General features: G+C 39.1%; 1 long non-coding RNA gene across 1 annotated transcript; it reads left to right on the top strand.

The window, feature by feature from the left end:
* Positions 1 to 12,713: 12,713 nt before the first annotated feature.
* Positions 12,714 to 15,570, top strand: LOC118804905. The gene is made up of 6 exons (XR_005007021.1): positions 12,714 to 12,867; positions 13,550 to 13,652; positions 13,858 to 13,921; positions 14,684 to 14,722; positions 15,076 to 15,156; positions 15,281 to 15,570. It is a non-coding gene; the product is annotated as an uncharacterized LOC118804905 (long non-coding RNA).
* Positions 15,571 to 15,730: the final 160 nt, after the last annotated feature.

Genomic DNA, 15,730 nt, shown 5'->3' with positions numbered 1-15,730 from the left:
GTTTAGTTAACAAAGACAGTGTCGCTCTTAATGACGTTAGCAAGAGTTGCTCTCAGTCAGGCCAAAGGCCTCGAAGGTTCCCAAATATTCACCTTTCACCCTCTTATATAATGATGGAAATTACAAGTTCCAAGTCCTGCCACAGGCCGCTGCCACGTCTGGTAGGATAGATTGGAGATGGGCATAAACAATTTCTTCTCATGCCACAGCATCCTTCTCAGAGAACATGTCACAGGCCTCACAGAGACATAAAGAACTATTATTCCTAGGTGTACAAAAATATTCTCAAGCAAAATATTCTATAATAAAAAGAATCAGTTTTGCTTACGGATAATCTACATCCCCTCAATTGAGAATAAGAATGCAAGGCATCTGTTTGTCTTTGTATAACACATCACAGCTGTTGCATTATGGAAGTAAGTGTAAGTATACCCAAAAACATCTGCAGGCCAAAAGGTGACACTTGCACTGTTTGAGCCCTTGTCAGACACAGTCATCAGAGTATACTGCAAGATGCATTGAAATCTACTGCTGCAATATAAATGTGTCTTCATGGTTTCAATCTGAAAATCTAGCAATAAGATGAATCCTATCTACCAGATGAGTCCGTACTAAAAGACTTAATATCCATCTCCAAACAAGAGTCCTTGGAGGACTTCTTTGGTTGACACTAATACAGTTAGGAATTCACCTCTGCCACCTGCTCCACATTCCAAGCCTTGCTAAATCTTAAACCCCTACCTGCTCTGATTGTCCCTGACTGGACGAGGTATGTGAGGCACCACTCCTGGTGCGGTGACCCTTATCCACCCCAAAAACTGAGCTGAGCTTTAGGCCAGTGGCACAGTGTCTCTCACTTGCATGGCCACACTGTCCCAAACTGCCACCTGCACCATGCATCACACTGAGTATCAGGGGAGGGAAGACATGACAGGGGGGAGGCACTTCACATATGTGAAATGTCTCTTCCATGGCAGCCCCCTGAAATACCTGTCAATCAGGCCAGAGGAAGCTGGGGTAGGTGCGGCCGGCATGTGAGGAGTGGGGCCGGCGCTGCTGTCGCTCAGCCTGAGCCTTACCCAGCGGGGGAGCTGATCTACACCCTGCCCAACTCCAACAGGCCTCTCTGCGGGCCGGCCGGGGCCTAAACAAGCAAGCCTGCTGAGCCTCAGAAGGAACAAGCCTGCTGCTGTCGAAGGCTCAACCTGAATGGCGGGACAATGGGGGGACAATGGAATTAGCTGCCAATTTGTATGACTTCCCCTCAGGACCGAACCATCTTATCCTGTTAGGAGCTAACTCTCGGCTGGCCTACACAGCCCCTGCTTTGAGGCAGAAGAGGGATAAGCAGGATAAAGCCCTTGTTATCCCACTTTTCCCTCAAAGAGATTACAATCTCTGCCACGGTGCGGCTTTTGGGTGGCGTTCGCATGTCGGCCGGCACTTCCCACGCTTGACTGACACCGTGCCCCGGGAGGCGTCATTCCTTCAGGACACATCAAGTGTCGCGTCACCGTGAGAGCTCAGGTGCTGAGGGCTGATCTTTGGATGTGACATTCCAGACTCTTTCCGGCACTTTCTGTCTGACTTCTCCACACCAGCCGGGGGTAGGAGCACTGGTCAGGCAGCAGAAAGAGGGGGAGTGGAGCAGAGGACAGAGCCTGAATGGAGGGAAGCGTGCTGCCTTGTGCGTCAGGGGGCAGTATGAGTGGAATGTGTGAGTGATAATGGACTGTGGCGGGTTGGTTCTGTTCGCCTGATGCCACAATGGCGTCTTTGACAGCTGAGAGAACGCCGCTTTTGTGCAGCCCTGCCAGTGACACTACACATTGTTGTGAATGCTCCACATAGCTGGCATTCTGCCTCATGCCTTCTTCTGTCTTCTGAGCTTATCAAAAATTCCTTCTTCTTTTCTCTCCCGCACTTCTTTTTGTGTGGCTTCACATTGTATTGGCAACTACTGCTGAGGCCAAAGTACTTCACAGAATGCTTCCTTTAAACACCAGCAGCTCCTGCCGATGACCTCATTCAAACATACAAACCCTCAGAATGATGCAATAAAAAGGCTTTACTGTAGACCAGTATTCAATAATGTATTAAATGTGTATTCATTTCATTTAAACACAGCTGAATAATACATTATGATCCACTTATTTTGTCCAATATATCTACAACATATCTACTAAGACAAACCAAACCAAATGAATTTTGTCAAAACATTTAGACTATTTATATTTTTTTTTTATATTCTTTTTATTATTTCAATGTTGCACTAGAGCATCCAGAACTTCCCAGGATGAGGCTTCTATTTTTTCCATTTAAAGAATATTAGCTGAATGTCTGATTCATTGTCCTTCCTATGTATATATCTGCAGTCCTCAGATGCCCAGCAGGAAAGAGTAGATGAGTAATGAACAGAGGCTGAAGAGAATCTTCCAAAGCAACAACACAAAGCATAACCCTCAGCAGGTAGAGGAAAACACTTCAGTGTTCTCATTTTGCTTTTACAATATCTCAGAACATCTCTTATTTGAAGAGGAGCCCTGGTGCACTCACAAGGGGATACGCTAATTGAGTTTCCATCTCATGTCTTTTAGTAATTGGGCCTTATTACGCACATGGTCGAGAGACAGGGATGAGACACTGAAGAAAAAAAAGAAAACAACAAAATTAAAAATGATCTTAGTGTAATTGCTCAGTATGCTCACATGAATCTTAAAGTTACTGGAAAAGCATTAATTTTACATCCATAGGATCTGCATGCAGTTGCTTGACAGCTTACTAAGAGCTACAGCATATTCATCAACTTAGGTATGATTGATCTGAGAATACCCTGTAAGATGAAAATATAAAGCAAAAATACACCAGTTTAAAAAAGTGCTGCCATGACTCACTTGGGGAACGTTCACAAAATCTGTGCAGCAACACTTCAGAAATAGTGTACATAGAGGGAGAAGAATATGCATAAACTGTATGAACACACAGAAGCCATGCAAGTTAAGTGATGTACTAAAAGGACCTATATCATGGAAAACAGAATTTTCCTCACTTTTTTAAACAAAAGTTTCATATTTTTATTCACCACTATTTTACCATCATCAACACTTGTAGGTTCACTGGTCATTTTGGGTTGACAAAATCTAATAAAATATATTTGTGATGTAAACATGACAACCCCTGGCACCACCACTGTAAAGAAATCAATCAGTAAGTTTCATGACAGTGCACCATTTCACATTGAAAAACTCTAAATGACTTTATTTGTGTCTCAATGACTGAATTATGCAGACATTTTGGAAACTCCATGGAATTCCCCTTTCATTCTATCTTAACAGGTAAGCTGGTAGGAAAAGGCTGGTACAAACATGCTGCAATAGAGGGAACACTATTATGTCTCTTTTAAAGCTATCTGAAGTAAACACACCTAAAATAATATAAAACCTCATATATAAAACCACAAAACTTAATTTTTTTATTTTTTAACACTGTTTATGCTAGCTGTCCTTTACACTGTGTAAATATTTCATGACAGCACTAGTAGACATGGTCCAAAATTGAGTACTTAATAAAATCTCATTACATTAACATACATTAAAGTTAAGAAAACCTTTTCATTGTTCTACAAAGTTACCATTTAGGAGGTAGAATTTTTCCCTAACAGTAACAATATGCTTTTAGACTTGGCTGCACTTTAATGTAGTCTCTACCTGCGCTTTTGCTGTGAAGACTTTCAAGAGCTAGTGTGCAAAGTGAGTGGGGAAGATGAATACTGTGCAAAGTGAGCTGCAGCCAACACAGCCATCATTATGGCAAGCTGAACCCAATCCAAAAGGGCATGGTAATGAGGCTGGAATTGAGCCGGTTTCCTGTCCTTTCACTATCCGACGAAAAACAAGGGATTTTATTAAGAGAAAACATCATTCCTTGCCATACTCCAGGGCCCCTCCCTTTCTCACGCAACTGCCCTGCTGTGATACAGACCAATGTGGGCCAGGCTGCTGCTCATATATGGTATCCACATGTGCACTTTCTCTCTCTCTCTCTCTCTCATTTTCTTGCTTGCTCACTGATATACAAGGTACACAGATAGTGAGAATGCTGGAGAAGAGAGATATCACTAGCAGCTTTTTTCACATTTTCAGTACCCTCACTGATGATGATAAACTCATTGATTAATTATTTCTAGGTGTAATTCTTCCACTTGTACCTTATCTACACCCTTCACATAATGTGCTTGAGTGCTGCAATCAATGTTGTGTACTTTAAAAGCCTAAATCAGGCTTCAAATGCACAATCCTGAGTTCACACACCCCCTCAGGTCTGGCAAAGCTACACCTCCAGCTGTTGCACCACCGCCCCAATGCCAGCTTGCTGTTAGGCCCTCTGTTTGATCTTTTAGATTGTGCAGCTGTAACATGAATCTGCACTTATTTAGTGTGTTTATGTCTTTCTCACACGCGTTCACTGGCATATGGCATGGATGGGACATCGAATCACATCAAAGGCTTTACACAATCCAAACCCTCCGTCTATGCCAAAAAACCTCAAATAATCAGAAATGGGAAACAGCATTGTTTTCACTCTCTGCTGGTTTTTCCAATGTCTTATATGTTTGTACATTAAAAGCAATGTGGCATTAGATTGAATGCATTAAACTGAGTCCTCATTTCTCTATGCTTGTACTCTATCCTTTAAAATCATGAAATCTTTCACCATGAATGCTTGCAGCTGTTTTGGCTTCAACAGGAGGCAATTTAAAGTTGCATACAGAATGCCAGATATGCATTTATCATTTGTTCCAATGTATTCACTTTGATGTTTGTTTTATTAGACATATACCAGTACAACTTACTTTTGCGTGAATATAAATTTACAAATATGAGTGACAATTGCCCACTAGTAGGCAATGGCCTTGAGGGTGTGCCTTCCTAGCACATGTTCTGAACAATCTGCCTCCAGAAAACAGAGCTGTTGTGATCATGTTACATCCCTGTTAGCCATTCTGCAGTTCTCCATTCTTAGACTGGTGCGCTAATTAAGAAAGATAAGAACATGTGTACGCTCCATTAAACCTTAGGGCATCCTGGGGAGCTTTTGGAGCAGGTTCAAGACCACTTCATCAAATTTATCACCCACTGCAATGGGAATAACATTAACAAAAGGAATTAAGCATTGTGGCCCACCTGGGAACTGGCTCATAAGAGAGAATGTCTGTTTCTGCATGGATGACTTTTTATTTGCTGGAAGACTTGTAAGGCAGTAAACGGAGTGATCTGCGCAGTCGTAAAGCCTTGTACTGGTGAGGATGGGAGATGAATGTAAGGGTTTTACTGCTACATAGTAAAGATCACTGTGGGGGAGGCAGATCATGGGCCTGTCCATGTTGTCCCTCCCAATATAGCAATTTAGACTTTTTGCCAAAGGATCTGAAAACACAGATCTAGAACAACAACAAACAAACAAGTATCCTCCCTAAGCTCAAAACTGGGTCAGTATGAAACCTACTCACTAAAAAGAAACATGCATGTAAGAAACACACACGTCTGTGCAGTGCCATTTCGAGCTATACAACGTAAAAATGTAAAATGTACTTTTTACATATTATTTAGTGTAATTTGTCAGAAAAGAGCAGTGAGTCCAGAGATTTTTAAGTATTAGATATTAATTCTTGTTCTATTTTTGCTTATAAAAGAAGAAGAAATGAGGGTGGGTGGGGTGCGAGGCCCCCATAAGGATGTTGCTTAGAGTCCCCAAATATTCAGAAATAGGCATGTGTCCTTTGAAACTACTAGCTCATACATCTCTCAAAGTATCAACAGAAAATTTAGTGAAAACGATCTATTTCGTATTGCTTATAAGAGGGTAAAGTAGCACAGCAAGGAGGCCTAAATCCATCCACCAGTACAAAGTCTTATTTTGTGAAGTAATGACTCAAGTAAAAGTAAAAAAATACCTTTATAAAACCCACAAGTTGAGTACAAGTACAAAAGTACCAGGTCAGAAAATGTACTTAAGTATTGAGTACTTTATAGAACTACATACAAGGATAAGAGTCATTCTATGGAATTGTCCATTTTTGTGTCCCTAGCGCTTACAGATATATTACACTTGAAAAACATGTTAGGGTTACAATTTATTTATATTTTAAAATAAAACGCTATTTTAACAATTACACCTTCTTGAGCCTCAATTTAGCAATATTGGTTTTAAATCAATTATATAGAATTCCAGGCACAACAGAAGTGCTCATCCTCACAGTCATGTGTAAAGGGGAGTGCCATACTTTGAGGTAAAAAGCACATTTTTCTGCTATTTTAACTGCAATAATCTGTACATGACTATGAAATATGTAATTTAAATGACAAAAAGAAAACAAATGTCAAATAAATAATATAAAATATTTATCATGAAAGGTGTGATCCCCAGGAGGTGTCAATGGTGTTACTGCGTAACAAAAAATCTCTTATTTTGAAATAAAAATCACACTGATGACATCACTTGACTTCCTTTTACCTATTTTCTGAGGATCTATGAAGACAAGCACATGGTAAGTCCACTGTGTCTTTCACTTATCAGAAATTTTCTCATTTAGCTCATGATTTCATATGAAGCTTTTACTTGAAGTCGCTGCTGTGACCTACTTTATTCTGAGGTAATTGTGAAAAATAGAATACAAACGGATTACATTTTTATTCAAAAAGTCACTGGTGTTACTGATATCTCTGGTGTGAACAGTAACACCAGAGACAGTAACACCAGTGACTTTTTGAATAAAAAAGGGAATTTAACAAAATGGCTGCTACAGAGCATCAAACCACATGTTGTCAATCTTGGACTTCCATGGATAGATAAAAAAGTGGACATTTCTGTAGAATGACACATAAACCTCAAAAGTCAGAAGTGTGACCAACTGCAAAGCTGCACAGAAGCGGTCACTCAACATACTGAAATTAAACACAAAAAAATGATCAGTCATAATGTTAATAACTAAAATGTAAAAAGAAAAGTGGATTACATTTCTCACAAATATTCTTCAGTTGAAGTAAAAGTGTTATGCACTGAAAATAGTCACGAAAGTACTTGTGTACATGTAACTGAGCAAATGCAACTATGAAATGGGTAGGAGGAGTAGCCTGTGCTGGAGTAGGAAGCAGAAGTGAGGGAGTCAGAAGCCTCTGGGCAGAGAGACAGAAAAAGCTTAGCAGTACCTGCCCTCGTGTCTGTTAGTGTGGCCCTGAGAACTCTGCTAATCGGCCCAGTTCTCTCCAAACACAGCGCTGGCCCTGAGCCTGCTACACATTCCACAACTTCCAGACAGCTCCGACTTTATTTTCAGGCAAAACGGCATCGGCCTCCTCACATGACATTCCCAAAAAAGGCACTGCGGCCCGAGCCTGCCCTGATTGCTCTATATGACTCAACCATTTAGGAATTAAAACAATATGAGGTATAGCAAAGCCAGTGGAGGAAGGTGACTCAAGTCCTCAGAAAAGAGGATCTGTGAAGCAGAGGAAGCCAATAGAAACACACAGAGCATTTACAACATTGTAGATTGCTCACAGCAGCTGAAGAAGACAGTGTTTCATTCAGCTAAACAGTGTGGTTCACAGACACAACACTGGTTCCACATAATAAAGCCTTTTGCCATGAGGCAATAGAAAGGGATATCTCACCAAGACAACTGCACTACAAGCCCCCAACACAAAACACACATGAATTTGCCATTTATCTGTTGACTGATATTTGGCAAGTGGGCTTACAATACTGAGCAAATGTAAGTGACCTTTCTTCATTTATATTATTTTTCAAAATGCCCATTAAGCACAAGTTATTCATTTTTCAGGAGATATTTAAGATAATCCACTTGCATAAGGAGGGGGGCAGTCCAAGAAAAAAGTGAAAACAAAACTGTATTTCAAAATATTATTAAAGGATCTAGAGAAAATGGGACTCCTAACAACCATACAAGACATGGCAGACCACCAAAAGTGCCAACATCAGAAAGCACCAACAGTGCTTTCATCTTTGAGAGAGAGGAGAAAATCAAGCTCCACTCTTGCTTTAGATCTGAAAAAATCCACAGGTGTTTCTGTCCATCCTTCCACAGTGAGAAGACAACTCAACACTATGAGTCTGCAAGGATGTGTAGCTGTCAAGAAGCTGTTACTGAGAAAATTGAACAGAAAAAAAAGAAGAATATTTACAAATCAAAGAAAGAAGCTGCTGGGGTTCTCAGAACAATAGACTGACCAGCCCAGAGTCCAGACCTCAACATCAGCGAGAAGCAGAAAATGCAACCAACTTCTAAGACTAGCTATGTTTAGAGCTATGTAAGACGTACAGAATTATCTGAAAAACTGAAAGCAGGTCTCCACAAAAGAATGGAAGCTGTAATAAACACAATGAATGGACACACTAAATACTGAAAAAATTTGATTTTATATTTCTTTGTTAAAGCTTCTGTGTAATGTGCTGTTAAACATATGTTTCCTGCTTTTTCTTGATGCTGACAAATAATCACCTTTTACTTAATGGTCGTTTTGACTGGCGATTAAATAAATTAAGGGTTGTCACAGACTTGCACAGTACTGGGTCTGAGTAAGTACATCTGCTTACAGGCTACTATAGTTCAGTGCATTGCGGGACTCATTATGGAAGCAAATTAGAAGCCATTGAATGCTCTATAGGAAGCACCCCCATGTGAGCTAAAGAAAGGGAAAGGTTAAAATTTAAAGAGCTGATCTTGCACATTCAGAGGGGTCATAACATATGCAAAGCATTTATGTTGGGTGGAGGGTTAGTTATTTCACAAGCAAGAATGCAATTAAATTATTTTGCCAGCAGACATTTAGATAGACCTCAAAATCTAATATCATGTACAGCCAGAGTTATAATGAGAGGTCACTCAAGTCAAATTGTGAGTATCTGAGTTTGTATGAGGATCTCTACCAGTTTCGCCCAACCCAACCAAGTCTTGCACAACATTCAGTTCATCCAAGCATGGATAAAACAAATGAGAGGTCTATTCTCCCTTTATGGATACACAAATCACTCATCCTTAATTTCCACAGACGCTTATGTAAAAACAATGAAATTTGATCATGCCTTACTATTGTAAGCACAAGAAGCAGCAGCAGGAGCCAGAGAACTTATGGCTATTAGCTCAAAAGAGAAAGAGAGAGTAAGAACCTGAGGACATTTAAAAGTTTAAAAAGAACTTCCTGGCCATTTTGGCCCCAGTACAAGAAAACCACCTGCTGTTCACATGATTTCCATAATAAGGGCTATAAAATGCTGATTCCAAAAGCAGGTGGATGAGTATCAGTTTGAGAAGTTCAATATTCAATCAACTGCAGGTCTAGAAAGGCTCCACTGCACTTTTATCATAAATCCTCCCCCTCAAGCAAAAACACATACATGACTAATTTTTTTATTAGTCTCTATAATTTTCTCAGTGGAAATCCAGGACAGTTGAAACTGTGTAAATCAAAATGATCTTAAAATGGAAAGATTTTTGACATTTTGCTGAAAGGCCAATTTTGAGGTTAAGGCTACTTTTGAGATTAAAATGACATTTTTCATTAAAATTACATTCAGCATTAAAATATTCATGCTCCAATTAAACATAGCAAAATTACTTCCATAAATATTGCCTGACAGAATTTTAAAATGGTTCATAAACACAAAAAAGTAAAAGTAAGTCTCTGAAGTCTTTAATATTTCACAAACTATGTGTGAGTGCAATATTTCTCAGAGCTTTGCACAACGTACAGAGAAAAGTGAGCACTGGCACAAGCTTAAAGACTTGTTGCTTGCTCTTTTATAGTTTTGCTGAGGTTAATACATAGGCTCAAAGACCCTGACACTTAAGTTCAACTCTAAGCCATGGATCTAAACTATAAAGACAGCTCTCAAACGCTGCAGCTCATCTTCAGTTTCAGTGGTTTAATTGCACTGGGCACACATGACCCATTGTGTCTCCTTAAGTTACTTATTTGCATACACAACACATCTCTGAGGACATGCAAATGAACAGAAATTGAGGGCCAATCATTTTCACAGCAGAGTTTAAGCATTTTCATTTTAATTGAACCACTGCTGGTCTCTGCCAATAAAGTGCTGTATCAAGAGGCAACAGATAATTGGATCGGCTGTTGAACACAGGAAGATGTCAGTAATCTGCAGATTTGATTTGCTTTTACTGTTATTTCCTTAGGCTGTATGGGTGTGCGGTGTGGTCATGAAACAAATGAAACATAATCATTGCCCAATAATAGACCAAACACAGAACTGCTGCCTGCACATGGCAGAATCAGTTACGATTCGACAATTCAATTAAAACCAGACTCATCCGGCCAGTTTCAGGTTTTACCTTAAATTCTACAAATGCAGTACTGTGCAAAAGTCAGAGGCCCTTTGTTGACTTCATTTCCAGTCAAAATGGTCACTAAGTACATGTTATTAATTTTTCAGAATATATTTCTGAGAAGATCATATACTTGCATAAGCAAGGAGGAACAGGATGAAACTGGAGATGAAAAACTATGAAGAGATACAGAGAAAATGGAACTCCTAACAACCAAGCAAGACCTGGTAGACCACCCTAACTGTCCCCATCAGATAAACAGCACTTAAAGTGCTGAGTGTGTTTGGGATTGCTTGGATCATGAGAAGCAGAAAATGCAACCAACTTCTAAGACTGAACTTCAGAGGTGTGGAAAAATATCCCTGCAGATTTCTTTGAAAAACTGAATGCGGGTCTCCAGAAAACAGTGGAAACTGTGATAAAAGCAAAGATAGGACACACTAAACACTGAACATTTGTGTATCATATTTAGTATATTAAGGCTTTTGTTTAATTTTCTGTTAAATATACGTTTTTTTTTTTCTGACACTGAAAATGAATAACTGTTGAATGAATTACTGTTGAATGAATTACTGTTGAATGAATAACTGTTGAATGAATAACTGCCATTTTGACTGGAAATTAAATAAATGAGGGATGGTCTCTGACTTTTGTACAGTATTGTAATAAAAAAAATCACAGCAGAAAGTACTGTTTGAGAGTGGAAGGATTAGTACTTTATTGGATCCAAATAATCTCAAGATGTGTATAGGCCTATGTTAATGTGATGAGTTACAATTGTGAACAGACAACAGCCACCAGAGCAATTCTGTGCCTGTGATCAATCCAAGCTCTGCAAAGTCTGCTATTCATCCCATTAAAACATCCCTGCGATCTGTTTTAAACATGCAGAGCTGCACTGCAGACAATGGACAGAGCAATCTTGATAAGTCTTTGTTGTTTTTATAAGGTAAATCTTCTATGCTTATCCCATTGATTGGTTTGTGATGTTCTGAAATATCTGTTGGTATTCGTAAATGTAGTTTCAACTCCTTTACATGTTTGTAGTTATTTTCTCTCTCTCTTCATGCATGTGCAGCAGTGCTGCCCTCATCTGTTTGGTATTGTTTGCACAAAAAAACCTCTTCAATTGGCACAGAGGGAAAATTCCTATGGATGACTCTTTCTAGAAACCATAGGGCCTATTTAACGATCTTATGTCCTGGGGGACAATGAAATTGGTTGCAAATGGCTTAATGTAGAATAGCCACTAATTAGACAAAAGAGGGACAGCATCAATCATGTATGTAAGGTTTAAACCCCCCAAAGCACAGTGTTCCTGCATTAGGCTGGCTTGCATTTTTCTGTGGTATGGAAATTGTTTCAGCACTATTGTGATCATTATCAGAACTGTACAAATGAGACAGAGGCTGTAATGGAATAGGCCTGCAGAAATGTCTTAAACAGGAGTCTGTGGGTCTTTGTTCTTTTTTCTTTTGGTGGATATTTAATGGACTCTGCAGTTGTTAATGCATCCGATTTACTGCTCAGAAAACGTGTATACGACTCAAAATGAATGTTTTTGTGCCTGGTTTAACAGCGCCATCTAGTGAACGTGAGATAAATAACAGTGAGAGAAACTCCTAAGATCTGGAACATTGCAGTGATGTATAAAACATTAGGTTCAGCCTTTGGGCAAAATGATCCATCTCCTCAAACAAAGACTGCAGCTGTGTCTAATCCACTCTTTAAAAAAAAAAAGAAAAGGGTTCTTTAGTAAAGACAGTGGTTCTATATAAAACCATGAACACTCAAAACCATTTGCATCCTTAAATGGTTCTTTGCATTGTGAAATGGTTCTTCAGATTCATGGAGTATATGGTTCTATGTGTCACCAAAAAGGGTTGCAAAAACAGAGCACGGATGTTGCATTAAATGCAACAAAGAATTCCTAGATTTTTGTCTAGTTTGGCCAACATATTATATTTTTAAACACGTAAATAAAGATGATAGATAGATAGATAGATAGATAGATAGATAGATAGATAGATACTAGACGTGTTTTATTCATACTCTTAAATAATGTAATTGTTATAAGCGCTTATTTTATGTCCAAGCTTTCTTCCACAAGAGGGCTCCCTTGCTCAAGGGATAAACGGTCGCAGGGTTGCCAAGTCCTCGAAGCTGACGAAGATTTTTTTTCAGTTTCAGAATTTTTTTTTTCCATCCTGAACTGTTAGGCCTATACAATGTGTGGTGACTGTCCAATAAAGACGCCAAAGATAGCACTGTGAACTGTCTCGTCCACTCTTTTTCAGACGTTTCTAAAGAGGTGTTTTTTAGACCTTGGCAACCCTGAGTGGCCTATGCGATGACGTCACCCATCGTGCTCTTTCAACACGAGACCGAAACGTGCTTCTTTCTTTCTGTTCGAGTTCGCTAAGGTGTCGGTGTTCGGCTCTCTGTGGTGGCGAATACATTTCTGTAAACTGCCACAATGAGCTCAAGCAAATATACAGCAGGTAGGCTGTGAGTTTTTGGCTTGAATATATTTCAGGGGAACTAAAGGCAGGAATGTAGTATTAAGGCCTACAGGCTTCGACCAACGAAACGCGTCTAACGGTAAGAGAGAGCATGGCCTAGTGCTTTAGATAAGCTGGATCAACCACTCAAACTGCGCAGCAATGTGTTTTTGCACCTTAATTAATTGATCTATTGTGTAATAACGTTCGTTGTTGATCCCAGATCAAAACTGAGCATGTGGCCATGTGAGTGTAGGCGTTTTTATGGACGCAGACTTTAGACAAAGCGTGGTTTCTCACATGATTCACATGTAACGCTAATGCATGTAAGTTAAATTCTCACTTTTCGAGGTGTGCAGAGCGACGCATTTCGCTTCTGTTCTTTTACGTGTGGTGTGTGTATATATATATATATATATATATATATATATATATATATATATATATATATATATATATATATATATAGCATACTCGTTTGTAGAACAGATAGCTTTAACATTGACTATGCAGACTGGGCTAAAGAGACACATCATGGGCAATGATGACTTTAATTGCGGAAGTTATGATATATGATGCACTACAGCATGTATTACCTGAGCACATGTCGGTTTTGGAGATGAGCCTCTGTGGGAGAGCGGGGTTTTCGGGGATTCAGTTTTTCTCTTTCTTTTTTCCACAGAAACACCAAAGGCGGATGAGCGCCTCTGCACAGCTGCCCTGAAGAGAACATCGGCTCTACATAGTTTGCAGCTTGTCCTGGAAGGTGACTGAGCCATGTGCAGGTTAGGTCGCCAATGATACATAATATACTATAATACAATAAAAGTAGATAGAAAGTAACAAATACATACATAAATAAAATAACATTTGTTGTGTAACGTGCCTTTAAAGAAGCTGAAAGCATCAGTGCGCAGTAGAGTGAAATGGACACCCAGTGAAAAGAATCCTGTATCTAATCCCTTCTTTTTACTCTATTTTGTGCTTTAGCAGTTCTTGCTCTGCTGTGACATCACTGAGGAATTTGGAGCACTTCATCTGAACAACTTTCAAGGTTAGTCTGAATGCATACTGTTTACATCATATACTGAAACTGTTCACCTAGATAAATCTTATTTAAAAAATGTTAATGTCATGACTACTTTTCTAATAGACAAAAGGGGGGGGGGTACAATCCGTAACAAATGCAACACAAATATTATCATAGGTTTTGTACTGTAATAGGATTTAGGCAAAATTTCTCATCTATAAAGTGAGACAAATACTGATCATGAAGCTGCACTGTAAGTGGGAGCAGTGGAGAGGATACATATAGAGGACAATATCCTGGCTGGTGGCCATGTGACTGCTGAAGGGAAGGTGAAGGCTGTGAATAACATGCACATCTTGAAGTACAATCTACCAAGGCAGCTTCCTTCAAGGCAGTCATACAGGATCTTTCTCAAAGGCTACATGATGGTACAAGTTTTGTTAACTTGGAGACTTTCATTCCATACCAAAGTGGCAGTAGATCTAGCCATCTGGACATTTGTCTGTATTTCAGGAAAACTCAGAATGAGCTTTTGTAAGGTATAAAAAAGATGACTCATCTTGTATAAAACCATTTGCTGTGCCCACATTGTATATAAGGCTAGAGCTTTTAGACTGTACACTGCAACGTAAAGTGTGAAATGCTTGCTATGATGACTACTTTATGCTGAGGTTGTGACCAGTGAACCTAATAGCATGTATTACCTGAGCACGTTTGTTTTATCGGTAGGCGTTACCTTGGAGAACAAACAACCTTTTGTGACTTTGCTTTGTCTGTTTTCTGTAGGTGAAGAGGATGTGGGATATTCATCTACTTAGTCCTGAGGTATATAATTTGTATTCACTAACACAATGAATATACAATATGCTCTAATATCAGGTGTAATTATTAGATGATGTAATATTTTGAATTAATATAACAGAATAATATACAGATTCCATGAGTGGCCAGATCATTTTTGAACATCTTTAACTTGATTACTCACTAATATCAAAGTAATGCTCTGCATAAAATATGTGCAAGGATGACCAAACTCTGCTGAGGCTATGTCCAGTGAAACATTACAGCATGTATTACCTGAGCACATACTGGTTCTGTAGAGAGAGAGAAAAGGCTTTTTGTGAATATCTTTAATGGGATGTTTTTGTTTTTTTTGTTGTTCTTCCATATTTCGAAAGGTTGAAAGGCGGTTTGCCCAACTACTGTGAAAATAAGCAAACATCCATATGTATCTCCAGTGATGGCCTGGAGATGAAAAAGTATGTAGTTACTTTCCAGATGCTTAAATGAATGATCTGCACACATTTTGCTTTCACGTAAGAGCCTCATATTAATAAATTTTCGTTCAATGTCATGTTAATCTCGTGCATTTTACTTTTGCAGGTAATACTGGAACATCAGGTTTACTTCCTGCTGGATGCCATTTCTCATGCATGCAATGGGGCTAGTGACTAAACAGTCAAGTTTGATTCCCAAGGAGTGACTAATGCTATATAGTTAAATTAACTGGTCAGCTTTACTAGTGCTTTAGTTGTGTGCTGATGAAGCCAAAGAAAGCATGTTGTGTTTAAATTGGTTGTGTATATATATTTGTTTTACTGGGGGTAACTACACTGTATAGTATATGAAGGAAATAATGACTGCATTAAAGATGGTTTAACAGTCTGAACATACCTGTGCAGGGCTTTTGTGACTAGTACTTTCCCCTAGTGAGATTCATATTTGTCAATAGGTTGTTTAATTAATGGGGCTATTTGCTACCAGAGAAAATGCTAGGTCTACACTGTAGTTGCGGCTAGACTGTTAAAGTATTCTGCTTAAAAGCAGTACACC

The sequence above is a fragment of the Colossoma macropomum genome, unplaced genomic scaffold (assembly GCF_904425465.1).
Source record: "Colossoma macropomum unplaced genomic scaffold, Colossoma_macropomum, whole genome shotgun sequence".
Classification (NCBI taxonomy): Eukaryota; Metazoa; Chordata; class Actinopteri; order Characiformes; family Serrasalmidae; genus Colossoma; species Colossoma macropomum.
This window is presented reverse-complemented; position numbering and strand designations above follow the sequence as displayed.